The following is a 12,603-nucleotide window of genomic DNA, read 5'->3' on the forward strand; positions in this document are numbered from 1 at the left end:
TTATGAATGGATTTTGGACATTTGAATCCATGAGACTTTTTCCAAGAGACCAAGACAAACTGAAGTGGTCATTCCAAACAGCTGTTCAAAAGGCAATTCAAGAAAAGTCTAACAGGAAACACATTCATACTCAGAGTACTATATCAGTAGAATAGGCTACAGTAGTTTACCACAACATGCTGTGAGTGTTTCTTCTGTAAATGTTAAAAAAAAAAAGATATGATGAGCACATGGCACAGAGGTACATGGAGATGGACAACAGGATCTATATATAGATCATTAGTGAACCTGCGGATCTTATTGGTATGTTTTATTACCTCAAGTTGGTCCCTGTCTTGCTGTTAGGCCCATGTTGACATCTGGGTCATACCATCCACACATGATTTTATATATTCAATCATGTCTTCTCCCACTCTTCTGTATGCCATAGTTGCAAGACGTAAAAACTTGAGTCGCCAAGGATAACTTCTATCTATCTATCTATCTATTGCCAGACGCCTCAATCCCGTTTGGGGTGGCCACAAACAAATCGCCTCCAAGTCGCCCTGTCCCCCGCCATTTCACTGCCCTGCTCCCAACTCACACCCCCCTCTCTCATATACCTCTCCACCCCATCCCTCCATCTCATCCTCGGCCTCCACCTCACTCACATACACTCTCTTCGTCAGTCTTTCACCTTCCATCCTCTCCACATGGCCAAACCACCTCAGTGTGTTCCTCATAACACTTCCTATCACATCCACATCCACACCACAACGCTTCTTTATATCCTCATTCATCAGCCTGTCTCTCCATGTGACTCCACAGGCTTCTCTTAAATAACTCATTTCCACTGCTCTCACTCTTGACTTGTGTCCTTCCAACAACGTCGAAGCTTCACTTCCATACATTAGAGTTGGTATCACAATACTTTCGTGCAGTAACTTTTTCACTTCCATGCTCACTTCCCTGTTTCTTATCACTGCTTTCAAAGAACCAGCAACCTTTCTTCCCTGCTGTACCCTTTCAAGCACTTCACCCTCCAAACCTCCATCCTTACTCATCACATTACCCAAGTACTTAAACGTACTCACATTTTCCAATTCCTCACCATCCAACCTCGCTGTACATTCACTGACTTCACCTCTTTCAAAGACCATCACTTTACTCTTTTCCCTGCATTCACCTTTAGATTCCGTTTCTTACACACTCTCCCAAACTCATCCACCAAGCCTTGCAGCTCCCCTTTGTCTTCACTCAACAACACAGTATCATCTGCAAACAACAGTACAGGGAGTTTCCAAACACTATCCTCTCTCACCAGGGCCACTCCAACATCCACTACCCTACCTTGTACCTCTTTTATTACCCCATCCATGTACAGATTGAACAACCATGGCGACATGACACATCCCTGTTTCAACCCAACTTTCAAAGAGAAAAATTCACTTAGTTCACCATCCACACGCACTACAGCCTTCGTACCATCATACATACTCTTCACAGCATTCAACAACTTCCCATCTACTCCATATATTTTTAATACTTTCCACAATCCTTGTCTATCCACCCTGTGATATGCTTTCTCCAAATCCATGAAAGCCGCATACAACTTCTTTCTCTTCTCTAGAAACTTTTCCACTGAAGATCTAAGAATGAATATCTGATCTACACAACCTCTTCCCTTCCTAAAGCCTCCCTGTTCTTCTCCAACTAATTTCTCTGTTCTTTCTCTAACTCTGTCAGTAAGTATCCTACCATACACTTTTCCTATATACTAAGAAGACAAATGCCCATATGATTACCACACACTTCTTTTTCTCCTTTTCCTTTGTACAAGGGAATAATTATACCTGACTTCCAATCCTCCGGGACTCTACCTTCCTCCCAGGCCAATCTGCACATCTTCCACATCCATTCTACTACTATCTCTCCCCCATGCTTCAGCATTTCACCACACACTCCATCAATTCCTGGGGCTTTCCCCAATTTAACTTTCTTCATTGCTTCCACAACTTCTATCCTACTGATTTCTTCCTGTCTTCTCACCTCCCTCTTTCTCCCAGCCATTCCCCAGCCACTTATACTCACATTACTTCCATCCTCTAGGTTGAACAATTCCTTAAAGTGTTCTCTCCATCTGCTCACTTTTTCTCCCTTCTCCATTAGTAATCTACCATATTTATCTTTCACTCCCCTGCTAGCGTCACTTCCACCCTGTCTTACTCTTTTCACCACTTTCCTGAACATTTTCTTACAGTCCCTCCACTTTACACTCAAATTCCTTCCAAATTCCTCATGCACTCTCTTCTTACTCTCTCTTACTAATCTTTCCACCTCTCTCTCTCTTTCTACATATAACTCTCTCTTCTGCCTCTCAACTTCTTCCACGCCCCTATTTCTCATCCATTCATTGTATGCTTTCTTCTTTTGTGCCACAGCCTGTCTCACCTCTTCAGTCCACCACACTGTTCCTTGCACCCCCCTCCGTCTTCTCTTCCTTCCACACACCACATCACGTGCTGCACATATTTCTTCTGTAGATATCCTACACACACCTTCCACGTCTCCCATCTGCTCCAATTCATATTTGCCCAGTTATAATAACTTAAGGACTTCATTCTTGTACCAGTTTGGACTCTCAAATGAACATTTTCAACTGATCTTACAGTAATCCCTCCAATATCCGATGTAACAGAGCCAAAGCCATGTCTGGGAATTGGTTTTGTCCGGATATTGGGCCCCTGCCTCCTGGACTGGTACTTATGGACCCAAACCCAGCCTAACTTTGAAAGCCACCTTAAATTACTCCTTACCGGACATGCATAGCACCTATTTAAGACCCTATTCACACCAGTAATGGACATAAAAAGCATGAAGTAAACGAAAAGGAACCAGTGAATGAGGAATTAAAAGGGAGCATGGAAAATAATTAGCAGTGTACAGGGTATTTACAACACGTCTGTGGCCGCCTCCTCTAATGCTCTGGCAGTGGTGAAAATGCTCTTGAAGCATGTACAGTAATCCAATGTTGTGCTGGACATAATACATTGCACTGTGAATTATAATTGTTTAACACTGCACATTCTGTTCTTAATTGCGCCACACCATTTTCAACTGCCAGTTTCAACTGCCAGTTTCAACTGCCAGTTTGCAATCCACACTTAATCCTTTGCACTCTAAATTCTAATTTCTTAACACTGCACAACACTGTAAATTTCCATGTGGTCTAGTGGTGAGGTATTGCAGTTTATTCACTATTTCTTTACAAAAACAAGCACATGCAGCATCCATTGCAATGAACATTTACTCACGATGGTAGTTAGGGGAGGGGGAAGGAAGGAAAGGGTGAAGGGGCCATGTGTAAACACAGCCTTTTGGCTACACTTGTCAATTTCAAATTACGGGTGGGAAAAAAAAAAAAAATCAGATTTTTTTTTTTTTTCTTTTTTTTTTGGTGGGTGGGTGGGGGGGTTCCGATGGCCCAGGCCCAAAATGTCCAAAAACTGGGGTGTCTGGGAATTGTGGATCCAGTTATTACAGGGATTGCTGAATATTCATCCTCTTGTTTGGTGACCAGACTGATTGGCAGTATTCCACATGAGACCACATTACAGACTTGAAGAGGCATTTGAACTTTGGAACATCAAGGTATTCACATGTAGATAGCACCCACAGGTGGGGGCCGGGTTTGGGTCTGGTGTTGTGTATTGACAAGGAATTTGCATGGAGGATGAGGAACTAGATTGCTGGTGGCTCTGAAATCATCATTGCCTTAGTTCTCCTGCACTCACAGATGCTTACAGATGTCTTCTAGAAGAGGCTCACACCTGTGATTCCAGATCCTCAAATTCTTCACTACTCTGGTCATGGCTGTGTGTGGTGGACATTGTTTGTTCTGCATACAGTAAACCCTTCATAAGTCAAACTTTTAGAAGACGGAATCTTCGGTAAGCTGTACTTAGGCTGAGACCACATATGTAAGTAGGCCGAGATGTGGAGGTAGGGGGACAAAGGTGGCGCCAGGCGGATATGTGGCCGCTAGTCTGCTGCTTGCCTGATTTCACTGGCTTTGAAGTCTCAGATTATCTTAAAGTTATGCAAAAAGTTGGTGAGAAGAATATCAATGAAGATGATGTCATCCAGTGGCTTGATATGGTTGCTGATGATCCTGGGTATCATCACCAAACAGAAGACGAAATTGCTGAGTCTGTGGCTGAGAAGAAAGATGAAGATGATGACAATGATGACGATGAGGAAGGGAACAGTGATGTTGGATGCAAGAATCCAAACAAATTATCCCAAGTCATGAAGCAATGGATGTTGTCATATCTCTTCTAAATTATGTTGATGATGCAGAAACACAGAATTTTTATACGCATGTAAGGGAGTTTAGTGGTAGGTGGTGGCGACCATCATCCACTCACTTGTTGTAGTGTTGCCTACTTCTTCCTTAGCCTTTAACTTTCTTTTTCTGTGCCTGCCCTCCTCTCTTCCTATTTCTCCCATCTTTCCTGTCACTTCTTTTTTCTTTTCTTTCCGTTAAAGGTGGCTTTACATTGAGTGACAAGCCAAATGGTTTCCTGTAAGCCAAGAAACCATTTACAACGCTGGGTGGTAACCATATAACCAAACCATACGTGCTCCCTACATGTCAAGAAGTGGGTTGGTGGAGGGTTAGTGCCCCTCCCTGTAAAACAAATAACTCAAAGTCAATTGGCCACCCCTTGCGGGATTGTGGCGTCTGGCAATAGAGAGATAGATAGAAGAATACAGTATAATGTGGTACTGTTACAGTACTCTTACTGTGCCAGGAAGGGATGCTGTTGTCACCTGGGCTGATTTCCGAACTTCCCTTTCATTTAGCAACCTTTGTTTGCAAAATCCAGGGGAAGTTCAGTTGCAATTTGGCCGGTCGTTTTATCCTGTATTCGCAATACCAGGGTTCGTTATATCAAGGGTTTACTGTATGTATATATATATATATATATATATATATATATATATATATATTGTATATATATACAGTAATCCCTCCACTGTCCTACGTAATAGAGCCATCGGCATGTCCAGAAAGTGGTCCTGTCCGGATAGTGGGCACCAGCCTCCTGGACTAGTACTGATGGACCCTAACTCAGAAAAACACCTATACAACTCCCTCTGGACATGCATAGCACCTATTTAAGACCCAAATCACACCAATAAGGGACATAAAAGACTGAAATAAATGCAAAAGAAGCATAAAATGAGGTTTTTGAGGTAGGTTCATACAATATTAACATTCTGGGTACTTAAAAGTCCCTGGCTCCTGGACTAGTAGTTATGGACCCTAACCTAGCCTAACTCAGAAAAACACCTTCCTACTGCACATGCATAGCACCTAAGACACTACATATTCACACCAATAAGGGACATAAAAGAGTGAAATGAGGTGTTTGAGGTAAGTATAGTATGGAAAATACAGTCCAGTACAGTATGAAACATTCTGCCTACTTACAGCAAGTCCATGGCCATCTCGATGAATAGCCGCCTCCTCTCAGACTCTGACAGTAAGAAGGATTTCCTGAAGCACTTGCAGTACACTGTTCATGAAGTCTTGCAATTAACATAGTCATTTTCACTCAGAAGTCCATTCTCTTCACACTGCGCACTCTTGTTTACCTATGCTCCATTGTAACTTAATAAGTGTTGCACTCTGCACTTTAAGTCTTTCCATTCATAAAACCAATTTCAAAACAAATCACAAGTTTATTTACGTTAAATTTAGTCCAAAATTTTTGTCTTTTCACTCAAATTTCTACTTTCTATACAATGCTGTATGCATTGTTTTTCTTTCACTGCACAACACTAAATTCCCGTGTGGTCTAGTGGAGAAGTTCTTGTCGTTTAATCACTGTCAGAGTCTGAGAGTATCGCTGGCAGGTGACCTAGGGGTGCGTCGCTGGGTCGTGGTGATGGCGTACCCATTGCAGACGACTCGGAAGATAGATGCAAACTCATGTCAAGCGGTGATTTCACCGTTGCTGTTGTGCTGGGCTGTGGCTCGGATCATGAGGGCCTGTCTTGGGGAGGCAACGGAGTGGAGCCAGGGCTGGGCACAGCGGGGGTCACGGGCCTGAAAAAGCTGTCAATCGTTGATTGACACAAGGAACGACGATTCTGACAATTTATGATGTGCTGCCTGAAAGCACGCACTTCCACAAGTCCCAAGGGCCCCATCTTCCTGTCGCAGTCCGGGTGTTCCAGGTAGTCCAGAACGAACTCTAGGTGTTCCCGGAGTGCGCTCAGCTTGGGGGATGGCTGGAGTTGTGTCATGCTGAGAGGAGTCCGCATCATCATCACCGTCCTCGTCAGAATCTTCAAGCTGGGTACTAGCACCTGCAACTGAAGATGCGATCTCGATATCAGAGAGGATCTGATACCTAGGATCGCCCTCGTCATCATCCAATCACTCACGCACTTCGTCCACATCATCATCATCGCCGTGTGCACGTAGACGTGCATGGAAGTCATCCACGTCGAAACCTAGGAAATCTTACTCCGCATCCGTTCCGAGAAGCAGACGAGACCAACCATTTTCTAGAGTCTTGACAGGGATTTCCTTCCATGCACTGGCCCAGTTGTAAATGGCAGACGATGTTGTAGCGGCGAAGGTTTTCCAAAGTCCGCTGGCCTCGCGTGTCCCGTCCCTCCCTGCGCTCATCCTCGTCCTCGAGAACAACCATCACCTCGTCCAGGAACTTCCGTCGGTATAGGCGCTTTGTTGCCACGATCACTCCTTGGTCCATTGGTTGGATGAGAGCAACAGTATTAGGTGGCAGAAACATGCACCTAATATGGCCATTCTCAGCCACCAGGTCCTTGTCGCATGGGTGGGCAGGTGCATTGTCGAGGAGAAGGAGGGCCTTTACCTGGTCACGTGGGATTCCCAGTTTCTCCGTCTGGTAATGTGTGACCTCCTTGACGAAATGGCGGTGGAACCAGTCTTTGAAGATGTGGGCTGTGAACCACGCCTTCAAGGAATGGTACCAGATGACAGGAAGGACATCCATCACCACACGAAGACACCGAGGCTGCTTTGCACGGCCAACAATAACGGGTTTAAGCTGGTGCGTGCCGTTAGCATTGGCACAACACAAAGCAGATAGCTGTTGCTTGGAGAGCTTGCGGCCAGGTACATGCTTCTCCGTCTCCTTGGCTAGAGTGTTCGTAGGCAAAGAGCGATAGAATAAACCAGTTTCGTCAGCGTTGTAGACTTGACCGAGAGCTAGGCCCTCCCTGTCGATCAAGCCCTTCAACTTGTGCCGAAACTCCTCTGCTCTATCCTCATTAGTGTCCAAACCTTCGTCATGAGACTTACGGTTAGTAAGGCCATGCCGTAACTTAAACGCGAAGAACCAACCCTCGGATGCCTTGAAGTCTAGGGCGTCGTGAAGCCTTGCAAACTTCTCAGCAGCAGCCTTCAGCTCCGTACCACGTACCATCACACCAGCAGCATGTTGCTGTCGATACCAAATCAATGTGCAGCGGTCGACTTCAGCAAACTTGGGAGTAAACATCATCTTCCTCTTCACGTTGCGTTTGCTTTTCGACGAGAAGTCAGCCGTGTACTGCATGAGTTTGTCTCGGGATCTCTTGATATCAAACAAAGTAGATCGGGCCAGGTTGAACTCACGGAGGATGCGTGAAGAAGACCATTCTGCATCTACTTTCTCCAATATCTCCCGCTTCTTCTCCAGAGTCAATACCACTCTCTTCCTCTTCTCAGGTGGCGGGGCCATCATCACACACAGGAAGGAGAGGCACGAGAGCAGCAGGAGTGCCTGCAGCAGGTAAGGCACCACCACAAAAGCGAGCACGTGGGCAGCCATGACGACGAGCATTCACTCACGACAAGAGACAGGCTGAAAGTGGGTAGGATGCAGGGGCACTCTAGCGGACGTTGGAGGAATGACGTGCCACAACAAAGCTGTCCAGCGCCGCGCGTGCCAAGTTCAAATTACGGGCGGGAATTTTTTTTTTCTTTTTCGATTTTTTTTTGCGGTTTTCAGGCCATTTTGGGGATATTGGATCCCGGGACGATTATGTCCGGAAAGTGGGCGTCCAGAAAGTAGATGGATTACTGTATATATATACATATACAGTAAGCTCGCCCCGAACACTTTCTTGCCAAACGCGCTCGCAGTTATACGTGGTAAGTGCTGGGATACATATAAGACAACATAAGATTAAAGAACCATTACAAAACCTATAAATTTACGCAAGAGAGGCCTTTGAAAGGCCAAATCCTTGAACATCAGCACAGCACCACACACGGTTTGTTTTGATCACATGATTGTGTCCTGCCTTTCCACAGTACAGTACAGTAGTTGTAAGTTAAATATTTACATTGCTGTTCTGGTAAGTTTATGTGCAAGTTAAAGTACTATTAAATAATGTTAAAGCGAGAAATAAAGTCTTATAACCAGTTTACCTGATAGGCATTGGAATATTGCCTTTTTTATTTGTTCATTAAATATTCGCTGTACTGCTTTTCCACAGTACTGTATTTGCAAGTTAATATTTACTGTTCTGGTATGTACTTGTAAGTTAAAGCACTTAAATAAAATTAAAGCATTAAATAATGCCTTGTAACCGGTTATCCTGATTTATATGATTACCTATGATCAGCGTCAAGTCAGTTCACTGTCAGACAATTCCCTGTCAAAACATGGACGATTCCCCATCAGGACAATTCGCACCTTGGATGATTCCCCGTAATTCTATAAATATACTTATTATTAATTATTCAATACTTTTATAAATACAGTAATCCCTCCACTATCCGATGTAATAGAGCCAAAGTCATGTCTGGAAAGTGGTCCCATCCGGAAAGTGGGCCCCTGGCTCCTGGACTGGTACTTAAGGACCCTAACCCAGCCTAACTTTGAAAGCCACCTAAATAACTCCCTACCGGACATGCATAGCACCTATTTAAACCTATTTAAGACCGTATTCACATCAATAATGAACATAAAGCATGAAATAAATGAAAAGGAACCAAAGAATGAGGAATTAGAAGTGACTGTGCCTCAGCCAGGGTACTTACAGCACGTCTGTGGCTGCCCTCTCTAAGGCTTTGGCTGTGGTGAAAATGCTCTTGAAGCACGTACAGTACTCCATTGTTGTGCTACACTTACAGTAATTCTTTGCACTGTGAGTTATAATTGTTTAACACTGCACATTGTTAATTGCACCATGCCAGTTTGAACCGCCAGTTTCAACCGCCAGTTTGCACTCTACAGTTAATCCTTTGCACTCTAAATTCTAATTTCGTAACACTACACAACGCTGTAAATTCCTGTGTGGTCTAGTGGCGAGGTATTGCAGTTTATTCACTGTTTATTCACAAAAAACGAGCACGTGTGGCTTCCATCGCGATAAGCATCTACTCGCGATTAGAGTTAGGCAATAACTGTTCGTGACGGGGAAACAGAGCTGCCAGATCGCAACGGCCACATTACCAAACTCCTCAGTTTTCATTACCAAATTTAACTTTACCAAATTCATGAAGCTAGCATTTATTCTTCACTAATTATATATGCAAGTAGAAATACTGTACATGTAATCACTTTCCTTATAATTAACATCATGTTGATTATTTTCACACTATGTAGGCCAGCAGATTAATCAGAGAGAGCAAACAATCCACCATCTCCATCCTGTGTATCCTCATACTTGTGAAAAATCCGTTTGGTAATGTATTATTCTGATTCATTACCAAACGAATTTTTCATTACCAAATTGGCCCACATTTGGTAATGAAAAATACCAAAAGGCAACCCTGACAGGGGAGGGGGGAGGGGGGAGGAAGGAAGGGGTGAAGGGGCCATGGTGTAAACAGCTGTTCAGGGCCACGTGGCAATTTCAAATCACGGGTGGGGAAAAAATTGGATTTTGGGTGTTTTTTTTTTTTTTTTTTTTCCCCGAAGGTCCAGGCCCACAATGTCCGGTAAGTGGGGTGTCTGGAAAGTGGGCGTCTGGATAGTATAAGGATTACTGCATACTTATTATTAATTAATCAATACTTTAATAACTATATTTCAGGGGGATCCATCAAAGTCTATGTTCAGTAGCATAGGCTTTGGATACTATTTAGTAGTTGCACCTTTAGTCATTAATTAATTTGTTTCTTCCTCGATGTAGTCACCTTTGAATTATATTTTAGCATCACCCGTAGCTGTCTTCATTAATGACGGCGAATTTTCTTGTTATCGTCGTGACGGTCCCGAAACCAATCGGCGTCAGAATGTTGCCTCGTGTTTACATATTTGTATATTGAAGTTTTGCTGTGCAGTACTGTATTTGTAAGTTATAGCATTAAATAAACCTTCTAACCACGTAAAGTCCTTCATATTGATTACCAATGGCAGATAACAGCAAAACACCACATGTAGGGGGTCTAGGGAGCAAACTAAGGAGTAGTTAAAACTTACGCGGTTTCACACCGAACGCACCACGGTTGGAACGAAACCCACGCATTTGGGGCAAGTTTGCTGTATACAGTATATATATATATATATATATATATATATATATATATATATATATATATACAGTATATGTACAGTAAAAGCTTGATATAACGAACGTGGGATAAAATGGAAGCTTGAAAAAATGGAATGATTATTTTCCGTAAGGTACTCGTAATATTCCGGAAGTTTTCCATTCTGTCACGAGGTATCGGGTTTCTGTAACTGAAACAAAGTAGTTTGTCCGTGGCTGTGGAAAAATCGTGATGCACTGGAACGTTTCCGGTCAATCACAAGGCTTGGGGCTTTGTCACAGGCCACAGCAAGTAGCTGCTTTGTCCCAGGGCGGTTGAGGCCGCTCACCTCGCTGCAGTCTACCAGCAACCCCCCTCGCAGTTTAAATCTTCTCTCCAAGTGTGCGTGATTCCCTTGACATTACAAACTTTTTTGTGCCTTTTCTGTAGTAAATAAGCAAACCAATTGTTCGCCATGCCTAAGGTGCAGGAAAAAAAAAAGAAAAGGGTGAGTCTCTCTGGGCTAGAAATTAGAAATAATCTCGAAAATTGAGTGTGGTATGCCAGTGAAGACGATCATGACTATGGGGTCAAGACTTAGACAGTGAATAGGGAAGCATCACATCTGACACATGTTTGGGGGTCTGTGTCAGGCATAATTCTACAAACAAGTCATATCCCCCCCATTTGGAGGTGAGTTTTTTACTGTTTTATTTATTATTATTATTATTGTGGGTTCTGACTTCTCTGTGTGTATCATGACTAGCATAGGCAGCATGTGTGTATGTAGCAAAAGCAGCTATTTAGTAGCAACTATGTATACTCTTCAGGTCATGAGTTATGGAAGAAATATGGGAAAAATCGCAAATTTCTGGAAAATTCCATTCATCAATGGTTTTGGAATGGAAGCTTGAAAAAGTGGAATATTTGATAAAAACGGAATACGGGTTGGCTGAATTATTCCATTATATCAAGCTTTTACTGTACATATATATATGTATATATATATATACATATATATATATATATACTGTGTATATATATATATATATATAAATATATATATATATATATATATATACTACTGGAGGGTGAAGTGCTTGAAAGGGTACAGCAGGGAAGAAAGGTTGCTGGTTCCTTGAAAGCAGTGATAAGAAACAGGGAAGTGAGCATGGAAGTGAATAAGTTACTACATGACAGTATTGTGATACCAACTCTAACGTACGGAAGTGAAGCTTGGACGTTGTTGGAAGGACACAAGTCAAGAGTGAGAGCAGTGGAAATGAGTTATTTAAGAGGAGCTTGTGGAGTCACGTGGAGAGACAGGCTGACGAATGAGGATATAAAGGAGCGTTGTGGTGTTGATGTGGATGTGATAGGAAGCGTTGTGAGGAACACACTGAGGTGGTTTGGCCATGTGGAGAGGATGGAGGGTGAAAGACTGACGAAGAGAGTGTATGTGAGTGAGGTGGAGGGTGGAAGAGGGAGGGGGAGACCGAGGATGAGATGGAGGGATGGGGTGGAGAGGTATATGAGAGAGGGGGGTGTGAGTTGGGAGCAGGGTAGTGAAATGGCGGGGGACAGGGCGACTTGGAGGCGATTTGTTTGTGGCCACCCCAAACGGGATTGAGGCGTCTGGCAATAGATAGATAGATAGATAGATATATATATATATATATATATATATATGTATACTAATTATATACAGGAAAGTCGCACGGAACACGATCTCACAGAACGCACTCGCAATTATACACAGTAAGGGCTGGGATACATATAAGACAACGTAAGATTAAAGAACCATTATGAAAATTACAAATTAACGCAGGAGAGGCCTTTGAAAGATCAAATCCTCGAACGTCACCGCAGCGCGCGGTTTGTTTTGATTACGTGACGATCTAGGCGGGATATTATTCAGTGAGTGAGACATTCCCGAGTACAGTAGCAAAGTATTTGTAAGTTAAATATTTACGGTACTGTACTGTTCTGGTAAGTTTATGTGCAACTTAAAGTACTATTAAATAACGTTAAAGCAAGAAATAAAGTCTTATAACCAGTCTACCTGATAGGCATCAGAATATTGCCTTTTTTATTTGTTC

General features: G+C 43.1%; 1 protein-coding gene across 2 annotated transcripts in view; it reads left to right on the top strand.

The window, feature by feature from the left end:
• LOC145410919 (nischarin) overlaps positions 1 to 12,603 on the top strand; it is a 106,113-nt gene that overhangs the window by 18,740 nt on the left and 74,770 nt on the right. The gene's annotated exons all lie outside the window — the stretch shown is intronic.

Source organism: Coenobita brevimanus, chromosome 87, assembly GCF_032717465.1.
Source record: "Coenobita brevimanus isolate Jiangsu-jjx chromosome 87, ASM3271746v2, whole genome shotgun sequence".
Classification (NCBI taxonomy): Eukaryota; Metazoa; Arthropoda; class Malacostraca; order Decapoda; family Coenobitidae; genus Coenobita; species Coenobita brevimanus.